Raw genomic sequence first — 18,302 nt, forward strand, 5'->3', positions numbered from 1 at the left:
TCACTTAACCTTTCTAAGCTTCAATTTCCTTATCTGTTCTTCTAAAGATAACTGAAAAGCACTTACATAATGCCTGGCACACACTGAAAGAGCTGCTGTTATTAACATTATCAAAGGAATCTCTGCAAGTTGCACTTAGAAAATCAAATGTGCATACAAAACCCTTATATAATTTACAAAATTTTGTTTAAAAAAAAAACAAAAAACCTAAAGGTCAGACTTAATTCTTTCTACAAATGAAAATCACAGTGGCAGAAAAAGAGACCAATGCCTGAAGAAAACAGATCAAAAAAGAAAACAAGGGCACCTGGGTGGCTCAATCACTTAAGCATTTGACTCTTCATTTCAGCTCAGGCCACGATCTCACGGTTTGTGAGATGGAGCCCCGCATTGGGCTCCGCCTGCTTGGGATTCTCTCTCTCCCTTTCTCTCTGCCCCTCACCCACTAGTGCATACACACTCGCTCTCACTCTCTCTCTCTGACTCTCTCAAAATAAATGAATAAACATTTTTTTTTTTAAATACCAAAAAAAAATAAGAAGAAGAAGAAAAAAAACCAAGAGAAAAACCCAAAAGAGCAACCAATATCCTGGACCGCCTAAAGAAAACTGCCAAGGACACAAGGAAATGGGTGGTCTGCTTATTCCTATAGCTATCTTTTTTTTTTTTCCCCAGTAAGCTCAATGCCCAATGTGGGGCTGAACTCATGACCTCGAGATCAAGAGTCGCGTGCTCTACTGACAGAGCCAGCCAGGTGTCCCTCCTACAGCTTTTTGATCATGAATTCAAACATCAACGTACGAAGTGGAAAAATGACCAAAAAATTTCCCCAATCTAGAAACAGAAAACCAAGTAAGGAAGTCACATTGCGTAGCCAGTGACAGGTAGTGGGAAATTTTTAACTTATTTGGTTTTTAGAGACAGCAATTTTCAAATCTCTCACTCTCTATAAAGACACCACAAAACATATCCAATATGACAGCACGATCCAGTAAGGAGGTAAAAAGCTCTCACACCTGCTTCAGGTTTGTCCGCAGCTTGATCATAAGAACCTTCTAGGGTAGTGACAAAATAAATACAGAACTGGAAGCATTACCCTCTGAATTCTATCTTGATTAAGCATACTTTAGTACATAAAATATGCAACACAGGTAATTTCTCAGAACATTTAAGAGTCATATACTTTAAGTATCTGATACAAATTAACTTCATATTTAGAAATAAGTATAAAAACTACTTCTAGTTTGTATTTATAGATGCAGAGTTCAATGACTCTAAATATAAATGAACTCTTAATATATACTACCTAATAATTATATTAACAAACATTTATTCAGTCTTTCCGATAGACCAGGCACTATCCTAAAAAGTCAGGGATACTATTTTTTAATAACACAAAAACAGTCTCAAAGTTCATGGAGCTTATATTTTCATAGGGAAGACTGTAAAGAGGTAAGTAAAATATATCACATGATAAAAATCAATCAGGGCTGTGTGCTAAGAAGTGACTGAGAAGCTATTTCAGACTGGTTGGACAAGAAAAGCCTGCTTATTAAATTTAAACCATTTACCTCCATTTGCTGCCAAAATTGATAACAGCTATTCTTTTATTTATATATAAAAATAAATGTAAACACATTTTGCCAGGTTATGACATAATTCAAATTATCCCATGGGTATATATAAACCTATCCCAAATATACACAGTAAGCGCTGATAAACGGATAAGATCACCACCTTTCAATTCATTTCTAACACATTCTGACAGAATTTTTACAATAAAACAGAAATGCTGACAAATATACATTTTGTTTTTTATTTATATTTATTTACATGTTACTTTGCTAAACTCTGAATAGAATAATTTTTAATATTTGATTTTACTTAAAAACCAAAATATTCCAGGGGCACCTGGGTGGCTCCGTTGGTTAAGCACCGACTTCGGCTCAGGTCATGATCTCACAGTCCGTGAGTTCAAGCCCCGCGCCGGGCTCTGCACTCACAGCACAGAGCCTGGAGCCTGCTTCGGATTCTGTGTCTCCCTCTCTCTCTGCCCCTCCCTGCTTGTGCTCTGTCTCGGTCTCTCAAAAATAAATAAATGTTAAAAAAAATTAAAAAAAATTCCAATAGAAGGGCATAATTGGAACTCACCTGTGCCTGTACACAGTGCAGAAGATCTATAAATTTGTAGCCAAATCCGAGAGAAATCTGCAATACAAACAAACAAGCAAACATGAATAAAAAGATGCAGAATCCTCTTAGACTCATTAGCATGGAGGTGATTTTTACAACCAGTATACAAATAACTCATTAATAATATCTTGCCATTAAATTGCATGATAAATCAAGACATAGACTTGCTGTATTCTATTTGGATAAGAAAACATCAAATATGCAAGGCCACATTTCATTGTGAATTATGAGGTGTCTATCCTACAAATTTTTAGTTCCCACCGTAACTCTTATTACACTTTCGTGTAGCTGCTTAGATCTAATGAGAAGCTGAGAAGCAGCAGAGGCCTGAGCCCCCTATTTCCAGACCGCCCTCCCAGAACACAGGAACACAATGCACAATAAATGTCTGCTGAGTAAACAAATAAATAAAATTCGCATCGCGATCTTAATTTGCAGTGATTTATAGGAAACCAAAAGGCTTGAAATTATTGAAATAAAAATCTATGTCATAATTGTTTAACGAAGTTCAGAAGTGACCAGGTAATATGCTATCTCAAAAAAAAAAAAATGTCTTAAGTAAAATGACGCAAAAATGATGCTATATATGACAATCTTAACAATTTGCAAGAGCAAATGTAGATAAGGAAGAAATGAACATGTTCGATCATGAGAGTAGATGCTCACCAAATTTCTTCTGGGAGTATACCCTTGAGAACAAAGACTTTACCTCCAAAGGACCCTGCAACATTTTCTCTGATCCACACAAAAATCCTTTCCACTGCACTAAAGAAGTTTGTTGCCAAGATGCATCGTGAGGAATACAAACACAACAAATAAGTGCTTATGATATTTCACGTGTATTCAGGTTTACTACTTTTTAAGAGGTCTAAAAGGGAAAAAGAAAAAGAGGCGTAAAGGGGAAAGAAACGGAAAAAAAATTCCATTTGGATTTTTACAAGAACCTGATCGGTCTGGAGATCATTGAATGTAATGAAATGCAGCTAGGGTTCAGTCAGAGATGATTCATGAAAAACAAAAGAAAATTTGTATGCAAATAAGAAGTTATCACAGTAAGTAAAACGAATGGATTCTCCTCAAGTGGCAGTCAGTGAGTAGTGTGCAATAAACTATTATGTAATAGAAGTCATCAATTCTTTCCAGCTCTACTGGGGTAAATGTATTCATTATGCTGCCCTACTTAAGCCCATTATAATTCGATACCAACAACTAATTCGCTCAAGGACATCACACTATGAAACAATCGAGAGCTAAAAGTTGTGATTATTAGGAGTGATGACATTAAACTATTACTGCTTGGTCTATATTATTCGGCGTGTTTTTACTAATATGCTAACGTAACAGGAGGAGAAAGTGCCGACTCATCCAATGCTGAAGAAAGAGATAGAGGGGACATGAAGGTGTGGATAATTTCCACAGTACAAAATGGTATCTCAGTGTAACGTTTTAAATAAGAGGTTACAATGAAATACTTACAAACACAGAATCACAAAACGTTTCACAAGTTCCTAAGGGAAAATCTCAGCCATTTAAAGCGATAGTACAGGCAGCAACAACTCCATGACAAAGCAACACCTTCTACTGCCCACCAGTCGTGACAGTTTTCACAAAGTTCTTTCCGGAGTGTGTTTCGAGGGAGGGAGAGGGGAAGGCTAGGCTGGTCCGGGCAGAGAGACACAATGAAAGTCAGGAACCTTGCAAGAAAGGGCGGAGGGACAGTTGTCACCTTCTTTCTTACTACCACTATTTCCACTGTATGAACTAAAAGGATACACCGCCTCTCCACAAAGCAATGGGTCGCTATCAGAGGCAGCACGAACCGCGCAAAGAACCTAGGAGGGTTCAGCATCATTGCACAGACCAGTTCTCGAAGCCTGCCTCTATCATCTACATACGGCTGCCGTTCCTATTATTCTGTCATTAGCAGCAGCTGAGGTACGTGACCTAGGAAATGTTATTGTGGATTCAACTATAAAATGAGGGTAATAATGTCTGTTTGCAGCACCTTGTAAGTATTAAATGAGACGATTACATACATAAAACACCTGGTACACAGTAGGTGGTACGACTGCTGTCCTAGCAAGTGTGATCCTGCTAAATGCTGCTAGCTCTGACAGGTAGCTCGACGAAAGGATGGAGAACAGAGGCTTCAGGCCTCCGCTCCACCAACTAGAACTGATTTTTCCCTCAAATGTCGTAATGGCTTTATCTGCCCAGCCTCCAGAGAGATACATAAACATGGAGACTGTTGGGAAATTTTTGAGACAGGGCTCTCTTAAAACTACATCCAAGTTGAAAAAGGGGCGCCTGGGGGCTCAGTCTGGTGGGTGTCCAACCCTTGCTATCGGCTCCAGTCATGATCTCACGGTCTTGTAGGTTCGAGCCTGCATCCGGCTTTGTCCTGACAGCGCAGGACCTGCTTGGGATTCTCCCTCTCTCTCTCTGCCCCTCCCTTGCTTGTGCTCTCTCTCTCTTAAATAAACTTTATACTCAAAAAAAAAAAAAAAAAAAAAAAAAAGTTGAAAAGTACTACCTAATTTCAAACCTTACTATAAGGCTATAATAATCAAAACAGTGGGGTATTAGCCTAAGGAAGAGAACACAATCTAGAAACAGGCCCACACATTTGTGATAAAGGTCACAAGGTAATTATACGAGAAAGACAGTCTTTTCAATAAACGATGCCAGAAACTGTTATACATATGGAGAGGGAAAAGGAACCTTGACCTTTATCCTGCACGATGTACAAAAATTAACTCAAAATAGGGGCGTCTAGGTGGTTCAGTCAGTTAAGCATCCGACTTCAGCTCAGGTCATGATCTCACAGTTTGTGACTTCGAGCCCCGGGTCGGGCTCTGTGCTGACAGCTTGGAGCCTGGAGCTTGGTTTGGATTCTGTGTCTCCCTTGCTCTCTGCCCCTCCCCCACATGTGCTCTCTGTCTCTCAAAAATAAATAAGTGTAAAAAAAAAATTAACTCAAAATGGATAGGATCACAGATCTAAATGTAAGAACTAAACTACAAAACTTGTAGAAGAAGGCACCTGGAGAAAATTATTGTGGATAGGAAAAAAATGTTTAGATATCACACCAAATGCATAAAATAAAGACCATAAAAGAAAAAAAGCTGATAAACTGAACTCCATTAAAATTAAAACTTCTGCTATTCAAAAGACATAATTAAAAATGAAAACACAAGCCACAGATTGGGAGAAATTATTGGCAAAATAATCATTTGATAAAGTACACGCATTTAAAAAATATAAAGAGCTAAATAATAAAGATAGTCAGCTAGAATAGACAAAAAGACTTCTACAACTCAATTATAAACAAATAATTCAATGTTTTTAAATGGGCAAAATACTTAAAGATTTTTTTAATATATTATATATGTACCTATATATATATATTAATGTTTATTTTTTTGAGAGAGTTCATTCAAGCAGAGGAGGAGCCAAGGGGAGAGGGGTAGAGAGAGAGGGAGAGAGAGAAATCTCAAACAGGCTCCATGCTGTCAGCACAGAGCCCAAAGTGGGGCTCAGTCTCACAAATCGCGAGATGATGACCTGAGCTGAAATCAAGAGTTGGCCGCTTAACCCACTTAAACACCCAGGTGCCCCTATGTTATATATATATTATATAAGACGTACGATGGGGAAAGTACACAAAAAAGTACTAAATGTCATTAGTCATCAGAAAAATAGAAATTAAAACCAAAACATAATATGCTTGACATCCAATAAAACATCTAGTGTTGACAAGGACAGGAAGAAACTAGAACCCCTCACATGACATCCCTTGCTTGGTGGGAAAGCACAATGGTATGACCATTTTGCAAAACAGCTTGGAAGTTTCTCATCATATAACCCAACAGTTTGACACCAAGGTGTGTTTTCAAGTCTCTTGGAGACAGATGACCATACAAGTAGTTGTACAAGGATGATTCCAGCAGTCATGGTCAGAACAGGTAAAAAGCAGAGACAACTAAAATGTTTATCATTTGGAGAATGGGTTTTCTAGAATGTAATACATATGTGCAATGGAATACCACTCAACCATGACAAGGCATGGATTACTGACACATGTAACAACACAAGCCTCAAAAACATGTGCTAAGTGAAAGAAACCAGACACAAAGATAACATTATATAATTCCATTAATCTGAAATTTCTAGAAAAAGTAAAAACTATAGAGGCAAAACAGTGGTGTCTTGGGTGAGAGAATGGAAGTGGAGAATGCCTGAAAATGGGCACAAGAGAACTTTTTGGGCTGACAGAATTGTTCTAAAACTTGGTTGTGGATGATGCTGAAGAAAAATGTATAAGAAACACGCGACGCACATAACTACATATTTACCAAAACTCATCCTTTAAAATGAATGCATTTCATGGTATGCCAATCATACCTCAATTTTTTAAATGCTAAAAAAAATTATAAATGACTTTTAAAAAATGTACCTCTATATCCCTGCCCTTTCTTTCTACGTGATAATTGTCATTACTGTGTGAGTAAAGGGATTGAAGGGAGAAAAGGCAGTTCTAGTAGCAAATGGTGTAAACATTTGCCAAGCAGAGAATCAACTAGCAGGCACGAATAACACATCATGGCTCTGAGGCAAAAAATGAGGACTGAGCCCGCATCACACATAAAAAGGTTGCCGACAGCATCAAAGCTGATTATTAATGATTTTTCAAAAGGTGGTGGAGGGTTAGGAGAAGATATGCACACGCTCGCTCTTATTTATTTAGATAGATAGATAGATAGATAGATAGATATGAAGGGTTAGGAACAGGGGTTAGGGTAGATAGGTAGATACAGATCTATCTATATAGCTATAGATCTATCTCTAGATATCTCTCTCTATATATAGATAGATCTAGATCTATCTATCTATCTATCCAGAGAGAGATCTATGTATATGATTACCAGAATGAGAGAAGAGCCATATTTCGCTGTTTTGGTTTACCATCACCATCATCAAATCATCACTGCCATCATCATCATCTACAATTTCTTAAAGGCCTCTGTGAGCGCCCCAAGCAGAGGTGGCTTAAATGGTTACCCCATTTGATCTTCCTAACAACCCTACAAGGTACCTACTGCTACCACTATCACCTCCTTTCTGTAGATACAGAAACTTAACTGACAAATGAAATACTCTTTTCAAGGTCACAGAAGCAATGCAGTGGCAAAGCCCGGATTCTAATCCGAAGTCTGATGGCAGAGTCACGCGTGCTTTTACCCACTGAGCTGTTATGGAAGCTCACTGTTTTGATAATGCTATCGTTGTTGCCAACATGATTTGAAAACGAGGATGCCAAAATGTGATCAACGTGAAAACGACCTTCTGGTTTCTGGTATGGTACAAACAAGACCAGGAGAGCATATTCTCCACACCATCTACCCCTGCCGACATTTTTAGTGAATCCTGACGTTCTTTTTGCCTGACCCAAATGTAGCCTCACAGTCTTCTCAAAGTTGCCACTAATCAAAGGAAGTCATCATTCAACACATCGGCGTCGATACACAAATGAAGACTATTTGCCAACCAAAACGACTAACTTGAGTTTTTATGGACAACAGAGCGTATGGCACATGCTACTGAAGAGAGAGGGCTCTCATCAAAGGGAGCCTTAAAACTGCCATACTTCATATTTCAACATTAGGTTCCATTATTGGTCTTCGTGTTATTTGGCCAGCACCACCCCAGTCGTGTAGCCAGTCAGACAAGTTGGTAGAAATGAAGAGGACACATGGGGAAAGGGAGAGAAAGCCAGAAGTATTACTCCAATTACTTGAGATTTTTCAACAGTTTCAACCAAACATATCTGAAACATATACGCATCACAAGTGTATACTCATAATGAATGATTAGTACAATCAGTTGTTTTCTTTTTGCTTAAAAGCACAAAAACTCTCAAATAACTTAACAAAAAACATACCTTGAACTCAGCATGTTTCAAATTATAGTACATCAAAAGGACATTCTCTCAAGACTTAACTATGAGAATATTTCAGATTATTGAACAGCATACTATATTTTTTTATTTGATATATCTATTACACATATCTTAGATAATATAAAAGTATCCTGGGGCACCTGGCTGGCTCAGTTAGAAGAACACGCAACTCTTGATCTCGGGGTTGTGAGTTCAAGCCCCAGGTTGGGTGTAGAGATTACTTAAATTTAAAAAACAAAACAACACAAACCTAAAAAATAAAAAAAAGGAAAAGAAAAAGAAATCTCAAAAAGAAGTATCCTAAAACATAGCTTCCATATATATTTTAACAAAATACTACAATATTAAAATCCCAAATTTGATGTGTTGTAAAAATCTTAATATAAATAATATGTATAGAATTTGAACCATGTAAGGTAAAATTCTTTCCCAGTTGTTAAGCCGATGGTGCTAAAAATAACATCCAGACCACGGAAGAGTAAGTTATAAGTTAACTGAAGAACTTCTATATATACTTCAGGTAGCCTCTGTTTTCTTCGTTTAAAAGGCTCGACCTGCACTGCAGACAATGACTCTTAACTAATGAAAGTCTACAACAAGTAATTTTCATTTTCCAAATTCTTTTTTAAGAAGGTCAACTTAAAGATCCCCTTAAAGTGACATTTAGCTCATAACTTATGTATAAACATTAATTAACGAACCTTTAAATATTCCTTCCAACTACTCTTCTGCCTATTACACATATAACTTAATTTGCTAGAGAAGTCTTCAGTTTTCTAGAACTGTTGCATAAAATTAACTGAAGTTCAATCTTAAGATGTTCTTTTGTTATTTTAATTCAATTTAATAAAATGCTTCAAAAAGTACAGCAAGTTAAACAAGTAGAGATTTAGATTTATAACTTAATGACTTTTCTTCCTAAGTGTAAAAAAAAAAAAGTTCTAATTAGATACATAGAAAAGGATATATCATCAGCCTAAAAATTCCTAAGCTACAGGTAGGTACACAAACACAATGGATATGAATATGGTGCAAAATAACCTACCCATCAAATTCATAAATCTCATATGATCATTCCTTTCATTTTTGTTTCTCACCCACCATGGTCTGAGCCAATGTAAAAACAATAAAGCAACTATCATAAACCAGTAACTCTTCCAAGAGTAGTATTCTTGCCAAGAGACAGACCTACCAGAAAAATTAGTCTCATACATGTACATGAATGTACATGGCTCACATTTGGAAGGGGACTAAACATATTCAAGTTGGAGTCACTAACCTGAACATAATATTTAAATCCGCAGAAATGGTTAAGATTTCTTAGGGAAAAGCCAGAAGCAGGAGGAAGACCAGCAAAGACAAGTACTATAGAATCCAAGAGGAGACAGTTCTGAGAAGGAGAGGGTGCTCAAAATCGTTCAGTGCTATGAGAATTACAGTGTCTACCTGGTCTGGCAAGCAGAAAGTGCTGACGACCTTCCTAAGAACAGTCTTACTGGAATGACAAAGATATAAAGCAGACCGGAGAAAGCACTCACAAAGGAACCGGAAATAAGGATTTGAACACAGCACGTGCAAATAATGACTATCATCATCACCTTACGCTACAGTTAATCTTCCCTTCTAGACTGCTTGCTGAGGGCAAGGTAAGGTTTCATCCACTTGCTGGGGCACCTGGGTGGCTCAGTCGGTTAAGCCTCTGACTCCTGATTTCGGCACAGGTCACGATCTCTCGGTTTGTGAGTTGGAGCCTCGCGTTGGGCTCTGTGTTGACAGCGCGGATCCTACTTGGGATTCTCTCTCTCTGCCCCTCCCCTGCTCACACACACACATACTCTCTCTCAAAATAAATACATAAACTTTAAAAAGAAAAAAAAAAACCAACCTGCTGTTGGATTAGTGATTTTTAAAACAACATTCCTGCAGAAGTCCTGGGGCTTTAATTAGGGAGCTCAGCCCCCAAGTCCACACATGATACAGTTTTTAAGGAATTACAGGAGAGAAAAGGAAAAATAAATTACCGGTCAGAAATTCATCTTTCTGAAATAGACATAAAAGACTCAGAGATGAATCTCAACCAAGACTAGAACATGCCATCCTGACAACCAATCAGTCTTCCCAAAATAAAAGGCCCTAAAACACAATTAGTAAGAATTTTAATTGTTTTTCTCCCACAAAATGGATAACCTTTGCCTGCAATGCTTTCCTTCATTCTCCTTGAAATGAGAATGTTACTGAAGCCTACTGTGTACATCAGAATAATAGATGATTTCTGTACATTGTCAGTTTATTTTTCACAATAAACCAATCTAAGAGGAAATGTCTACCTTCCTTAATAAAATATATACCCTGCAACTATTAGCAGTAGGGGAAAGAAATCCACTTAGGAAGAGGAAATAGGACTGTGAACTCCTCAGAAATTCACCTTCTCCTAGGCTTTTCTCCCTAATTAATGCTGCAATGACCACTCTCCAATATAAAACGAGCCTAGAACCCCCTTCCCTAATATCCCTGAGGGCAATGCAGGTTTCCTAATATCCCTGTGTAAAACTTACCTCAAGACTATGGGGTAACAAGAGAGACTGAACCAAAAGCAACATTAAAACTATATGATCTGCCTACCCAGGACCGGGAGGGACACAGTCTTTAACCAATACCTAACAGTACCCTCAAAACCAGCTTCACAAGGACCAGCATAAACTTTCTGTCCACCAGAGACCCCCCACTGAGATGCTGTTTCCTCTCTCAGGATGGGCTTCCCCAAATGACTGTCACTGACTATGCATTCCCACCTCCTAAGAGGAGGCCACACCTTTCAACAGCATATGACCGCATTAAGTTAATCATCATTTTAACATAATAAAGGGAATATTCATTAAAAAAAAAAAAAGATGCACGCAGTATGAAGAAGATAGCATTCTTAAAAAGGAAGATGTTCTATAAAACCTATTTTACAACCAAGAAGAGGTTAGTACAGAGGCACCTGAGTGGCTCAGTCAGTTAAGCATCTGATCCTTGATTTGGCTCAGGTCATGATCTCCCAGTTCTTGGGGGTTCCTGAGATTGAGCCCGGCCGTCAGCACAGAGCCTGCTTGGGATTCTCTCTCTTCCTCTCTCTCTGCCACTCCCTCCCTCCCCCGCTAGCTCGCTCTCTCTCAATATAAATAAACATTTTTTTAAAAAGAGGTAATACCATTTGCTTAAAGTCAAAGAAGGTGTGATGGAGCTGGGTGTCAAACCCAGGTCCCCCTGACTCCAGCATTATGTTCTTAATACTGACTGCCTGTCAGGCAGCACCAATCTGCCTAAAAACAATGAGGAGGGAGAAGGAAGGTGACAGAAGGGAGAGGGGAGAGGGGAAAAGAGAGAGTAGCAAGCCCTAAAAAAATGGTATTTTTTAAAACTTGAAAACAGCCCACATGTATGTATATGTGTTCATGGCTATAATTTTATGTCACACTAAGTTTTTTAAAGTAAAATTACAATTTTACATAACGTAATTAAATGTACCAACCTTTTACACTTTTAGAAAGAATATGGTATTCCAAACAGGAGCCCTAGATTACAAAGAGAAAGCTATGCAATTTAGCATGTGGGAAAATGGAGAGCTCATCCTTGGAGTACAGATAGCTAACCTAGTCACATGTTTATTGCCTGTATGATCTCACTGAGTCAACTCACATATCCAGTGGTCACTCAGAAGAAATATTATCGAAAGATACTTCATCAGAATTTTTTTTAATGTTTATTTATTTTTGAGAGACACAGAGTGTGAAGGGAGGGGAGGGCAGAGAGAGAGGGAGACAGAGAATCCGAAAAAGGCTCCAGGCGCTGAGCTGTCTGTCGGCACAGAGCCTGACACGGGGCTCGAGATCACGACCTGCAAGAACATGACCCGAGCTGAAGTCGGACACTTAACCGACTGAGCCACCCAGGTGCCCCCTTCATCAGAAATTTGATTTGTTGTGTGGGCCTATATAGAGTTTCCCATTGGTAAAAATTTTTAAATGCAAATTTTCATTTGACTGCATTTCTAGGTTCTAACAAAAACATTGAGGAATATTGGAGAAAATGGGATCCTGTGGCAGGAGTACCATTTTGAATAAAAATTTAGCTCTGGAAGAAACTTAAAAATAGGTTAACTACTCAGTTTTATGGATGGGAAACTGAGGCTCAAAGAGATGAGCACCTCCACCGACAGCAATAGCACTTCTCATTCACCCTCTGGTTAAAGGAGTTTCTATGAACCCCAAAACAACTACTACCCTCAAGACACTAGCCTTCCCATCCTATCTTAACTAACTGCTATGGAAATCATCATCAAATACGTCAACCTTCGTATCACAGAAGGGCATAAGGTACACAAAAAGGTACGAGAGGTTTGTAACTTAGTTGTGAATCTAGAATATGTAGAAAGAATATCTAACAATACAAAACATAAATAAAAATCAAAAAATCTGGAGATGAGCTTCCTAATATCCTAAACATACAGAATAACAAGAGCTACCTTTTGCTAAGTATCAAGTATTAACTGCTGTGATACAAATGTTACAAGCATTATTTTTGCTATTTCCCATAAATAGGCATCTATTGGTTCCATTTTGCAGGTGAGGAAATGGAAAGAAGTTAAAGCAAGAGGCAGAACTAGCAGCAGAATCTAGGTCTTTCTGAATACAAACCCTCCACTTTTCCCTGTGGTTCCTATCCTACTTCCTTGCTCGGGCTTCAGTCCTCCGCACTTCTTGCTCCACCCACCACCTTCCTCCCCTCCCCCACATCCTCCCCAGGGGTGGGGGGTGGGGGGGGTACAGGTGCGGGGGTGGGGAGAATCGATGTGGTATCATGAAGATGCTTTCTAACATCCAGCCATTACAAAAAAACGCCACAAGCACCATTCACCCAACAAATAAATTCGCTCAATACAAACCTGTGAGTTACCCCCAAATGTGTCACTCACAAGATTATTCAATTATTGGCCTGTTGTGCCTATAAGCAAAGAAAATGGAAGAAATACTGATACTGTAGGATAAAAGACAGATATAAAGAAAATTTAAAAAGCTGTGACAACTCTCTCCAACACACAGAATTGAGTTTAAAAAGAAAATGAAACAATCCTAAAACCTAAGGTGGAACAGTTAGGAAAATAAACTAGAGTGGCTGGAGCTTTCCTTAATCTGGGAATCTCAAAGTCCAAGAACATATACAAATATCCACAAAATTTCATTCTGATGACAATCTCAGATTGCTTACATGGATATGCTAAATCATGGATAACCATTATCCACACTGGTTGACAAACTAGTTGTTTTGGTTTTTTTTAAGCGCATTTATTTTGAAAGAAAGAGCAATCACACATGTGTGCATGAGCTGGGGAGGGGCAGAGAGGGAGGAGAGACAGAATCCCAAGCAGTCTCCACATTTTCACCAAAGAGCCCCACACGGGACTCAGTCTCACCAACCACTCCCACCAACCGGGAGATCATGACCTGAGGGGAAATCAAGAATCAGATGCTTAACCAACTGAGCCATCCAGGTGCCCCCAGGCTAGTATTATTTTAATGTCTTTCACATCAAGTCTTGAGAAACAGTTTTCTATAAGTTCAAGGAAAGAAAAATATTGGGGGAGATTTGAAGTATCTTCACACAGCTAATAGTATATGCTGAACTCAATGGAATCTGAGCTCAGGTTACAAACAGCAACTTTGTTATAACCAGACAACACTGCATGGTATTGTTAATTTAAATCTTATTGATTTAGTAGTTTTGTTAATATTTAGTTAGTAAATGTGGTTTTATTTTATAGGTCCTAATGAAACTAAAATCTTTCCACACTGAAAAAGAATCAAGTAACATATACTAAAATGGTGTTTCTCATAAGGACCATTACACCAGTTAATTCACCCATTATTTACAATAAATATGGCTACAAAATATAGATTTAAAAAATTCAGGTACAGCTTTTATTTTTAAAAAAATTCTGCTGACAAGTCAAAGACCCTACCAGTGGTCCCCAAAATGTCTGAGTGTAGCTCCAAAGCAAAATTTTTCTAGGTTTAAACCTAAATGAGAAAAAATGGTAGTGCTTTATTTTTCTATAAAGCTAAACTTTATTAAATTTAGGATTTTCCTTTATTGTTAGATTATGAGCTTATCATTTTGTGGGGTTAAATTTTCCTTCTGTTTTCTGAAATGGTGGTTATAGCCGATGTTTTTTGTTTGTTTTTTTTTTCCCCTTGTATCATGGCTTGACTGAATTCAAAATTTGGCAATCCTACATCAGTTCCCTAGATTTGGGGGGAAATGCTTAATAGTTCATAAAATCAAAATCTCTAGGTACCACTGGCCTATTATAAATGGTATATTTATACACACACACACACACACACACACACACACACACACATACACAAATACAGGTACTCCCCTCTGGCACCACGGGGAAAATTCATTTTGAGCATGAACTTGCAACCAAGAAGTTCTTGTTTCTACCCAAAGAAATTTTTAACACTCCTTCCTCTCTCACGCAGGTCTAGGAAGAAGAGCACTCCAGGCAGTCAAGCCAGAACAAGCATGGAGACAGGGAGAAAGGAGCTATCATCAGGTCCCTAAGTACTTAAAAGTGGACATTTTGCCGAACATCCTAAAATAAACCACAGCCTAATAAGGTTAATAGTAACAATGACAAGTCATACATAAAGAAACTGTGGAAGACTAATGATAGCAATAAACTCTGCCACACCTCCCACTGAGAAATGAAGTATAACTGCCCTCCCCTTGACACTGGGGTTGCCTTAGTGATTGGCCTGACCGAACAGACTGTGGCAGAAATGATATTCTGGAACTTCTGAGCTTTGAAGCTGCCGCCCAGGCCTCTGGAACCCTTTATCTTGGAGTCCTGAGCCACTGCATATGTCTGACTACCTTGAAGCCGCCATACTATGAGGAAGCCCAACACGGTCATCCAAAGAGGCCAAACGAAAAAGAGAGTGAGGTGCTCAGCCAGTCCCCAGCTGTTCCAGCACGTACCAGTTCCTGTTCCATCAGGTGAGACTCCACACATCATGGAGCAGAAACATGTCACCCCGGCTATGCCCTGCCCAAGTTCCTACCCCACAGAATTATGAGACATCATCATCATCATCATAAGCTACTTAAGCAATAGCTAACTAGAATAAAAACTAACAGCTTTTCATAAGTAGTAATAATAAAGACTTTAAAGCAAAAAAGAAATGTCTCGGGAAAACTAGCTAGAAACCAGAATGGTATCAGACACAAAAGAGGATTATAGTGCATAAAAATAAATATAAATCCATTTGTTCATTTATCCAACAAATATTTATAATATCAGGGCCTATAAATAGGGATATACACAGACTCTGGAGACGGTTTAAAAAAAAGAAATGTCCTGGGGCACCTGGGTGGCTTAGTTGGTTGAGCATCCGACTTCAGCTCAGGTCATGATCTCACAATTGATGTGTTCCAGCCCTGCACTGGGCTCTGTGCTGACAGTGCAGAGCATGCTTGGGATTCTCTCTCTCCTCTCCCTCTCTCTACCGCTCCCTCACTCGTGCTTTCTTTCCCTCTCAAAATAAATAAGTAAACCTAAAAAAAAAAAATGCCCTGACTTCAAGGAACTTAATAGACCAGAGAGTATTATGTAAAATAGTGTCTTCTTGTGTACCTTTTAATGTTTTTCACAAAAATAACCTAATCAGCAGCTCAGATCAAATCAATACGTAGACCTATCTCATCGAGGGACTTGGGGTTTGAGTCCCTCTGTGAGAAGGAAGTGAAGATTGAATCAAAATCCCATAAAAGATCATTTGCAGTTTGCAGTATCTAAGCATGCCTTAGTGAACCACAGTATATAATAAAATGTTTGGGTTCTTATTTCAGACTATAAATTCAAGGCATGCGTAACTAATCCTTTTTATTTTTTCGTCATAAAGTATCAGGTTAAAGAACCTTTTAGAGATATTATTACAAATAGGCCAAGTAGACCTTTTCTACTTTACTGCAGTCAAGATTCTGGGACCCAGAATGGGCAAACCAAGTAAGGTCAGTAGTAAGTTGTTGTTTTAATAAGATTTATTTCTGTCTAGGTGTGCTACAGTTTAAACAAACACACTTACTATTCCAGTGACTAAAATAATCTTAACTGCTTCTTTTATGAAAGCATAGACAATTTAACCTTTCATATTATTCTCGGGGTTCTAAAATTATTCACACTTTTTCTATTTACAGTATTTCTCTATTCAAATTTCACAAGAGGGTAAAAAGAACATAAATAGAGAAAATTATTTTACCAGGTATTTTTAAATACAGAAAAATGTTTGATCTCATGCTGTAAAAGAACACGACAGTAAATAAGTATGCTCGTGGCCTCTTGGCCCGACGACCATAGTGTCTCTTAAAATCATCAGCACCTTACAAACCGCCTCTGTAGAGGGTACTCAGCAAATATGTATTGACTGATAACACATTTATTCCCTAGTTATTTTTCAAGTGTGGCCAATAAAAATAAGCAATGCTATTTTCTGTCTTAGTAAATATTTGAGGCCAAAAAAAAAAAAAAAAAAAAAGATAATGTTTTCAAAAGTGGTCACAAAGAAACAAACCTTCTCATTTTCTCTTCAAAATCCTGAAAAGAGGTATATGGTAGCAAGGGCAAGTTAACAAATTCTTTGTGCTCTAAACATCAAAATAGTAAAGGTGCGACAAACAGTAACCTAAATTATAAATGGCCTGTGTTTATCTTTTTTCTCCTAATTTCAGTTTTGGCACATTACGCAATAAGTTGTCAGAATTTTCTTTTTTAAAAAACATGACATAAAAGACAAAATCTGCTAAAAAGTAATTCCTTAGTATGTTAGCCCAAATATACCGTAAAAGTCAAAACAGAGTACTGAACAAGAATATAATTAGGAACTTAAAAACAATACTAACATTTCATTATAAAAAAGTAACAATATCTGGGAGGGAGGTACTCAAGAATATCTGACTTAACAGGTGGCACATTGTTTCTCCCTTCCAGACTGCTCTGGAGGCTAGCGTGGAATGAGAATGTGCGTCAGGAGACCTGGCCATCCTCCTAGACTTCCCTATAAAATTCAAGGCCAATCACTTACCATCTCTTGGCTTCAGTTCCTCAGTTAAAAAGAAAAAGAGTGGCACAATTATCTCCAAATTCCAGTTTAGCTCTAAAAAATTCGACTGTTCAAAGAAAGAGCCATTAGTCTAAATAGATAGGGTTTGAAGACACGTGCATCTTCTATTTGCTTAATATTAAGGCACAACTATTCCCCTAATCTTACTTTACAAGCTTCAGACACCTACAGATAGATTATTTTTCTCTTATTTTATCTTTACAACAATTCTGTGAGGCAGACTTTGAGAATGTAATTATTATGTGCATTAGACAAATGTCAAAAGGGAAGTTCGGTGAGGTTATGTGATTTGATTAAAGTCACTCAGCCAAGAAAAAAAAAAAAAGCCTAGAAGTCAGATCTTCTGACTCCCAGCTTTGCTTAAATTTCTAGAAAAAGCCACTTTTAAACTGCAAAGTATATTACATACCAGTAAAAAAGAAAAAAATACGGTGCTATTTTTGAGTGGCTATACTGTTTCCTCGTTTCTTTAAATCTTCATGTCCTTTATCTTAAATTCCCTAAGATGACTCCATTTGGGGCCATTATGTCTCAAAAATTATTTTCAAGAAAATCCTATTGGTTTCAACATGTTATAAAAACATTGCCATATATCAAGGTTGTCTTAACTGATGTATATTCCTTGATAAAAAAGGTTCCATGGCGAAATAAATTTGAAAATATGTGAAGACTGACAGCACACATAAGCTTCTCAAGTTGAACGTACCATTTCACAAATGTATTGATCCACATACATTTTAGACATTTAAAAATACCAACTGACACTCTAAAGCACTTTTATTCCAATGAACCCATCTTAGAAAATACTTCTACACATTTTAAAGAAAATCATTGCTAAACAAACCAAAACTACTATAATTTCTTCTTATTTCCCAAGCATATATATTTTCATATTTTCCAAAAAGCTGATCTTACAATTGTACATGCAATGTGACAGTGTTTCTTTTTATTTTTACTGAAAAGCTGCTAATCTAATATTGTAC

General features: G+C 37.7%; 1 protein-coding gene across 15 annotated transcripts in view; it reads right to left on the bottom strand.

Annotated features, from left to right (window-relative positions):
• Positions 1-18,302, bottom strand: part of NCOA2 (nuclear receptor coactivator 2) — a 291,324-nt gene that overhangs the window by 192,799 nt on the left and 80,223 nt on the right. For all 15 annotated transcript variants that reach the window (XM_060610715.3, XM_078441775.2, XM_078441778.2 and 12 more), the window contains exon 2: positions 2,152-2,208. The gene's annotated coding sequence lies outside the window, so the exon portion shown is untranslated. The remainder of the gene's footprint in view (positions 1-2,151; positions 2,209-18,302) is intronic.

Source organism: Panthera onca, chromosome F2, assembly GCF_046562875.1.
Source record: "Panthera onca isolate mPanOnc1 chromosome F2, mPanOnc1 haplotype 2, whole genome shotgun sequence".
NCBI lineage: Eukaryota > Metazoa > Chordata > Mammalia > Carnivora > Felidae > Panthera > Panthera onca.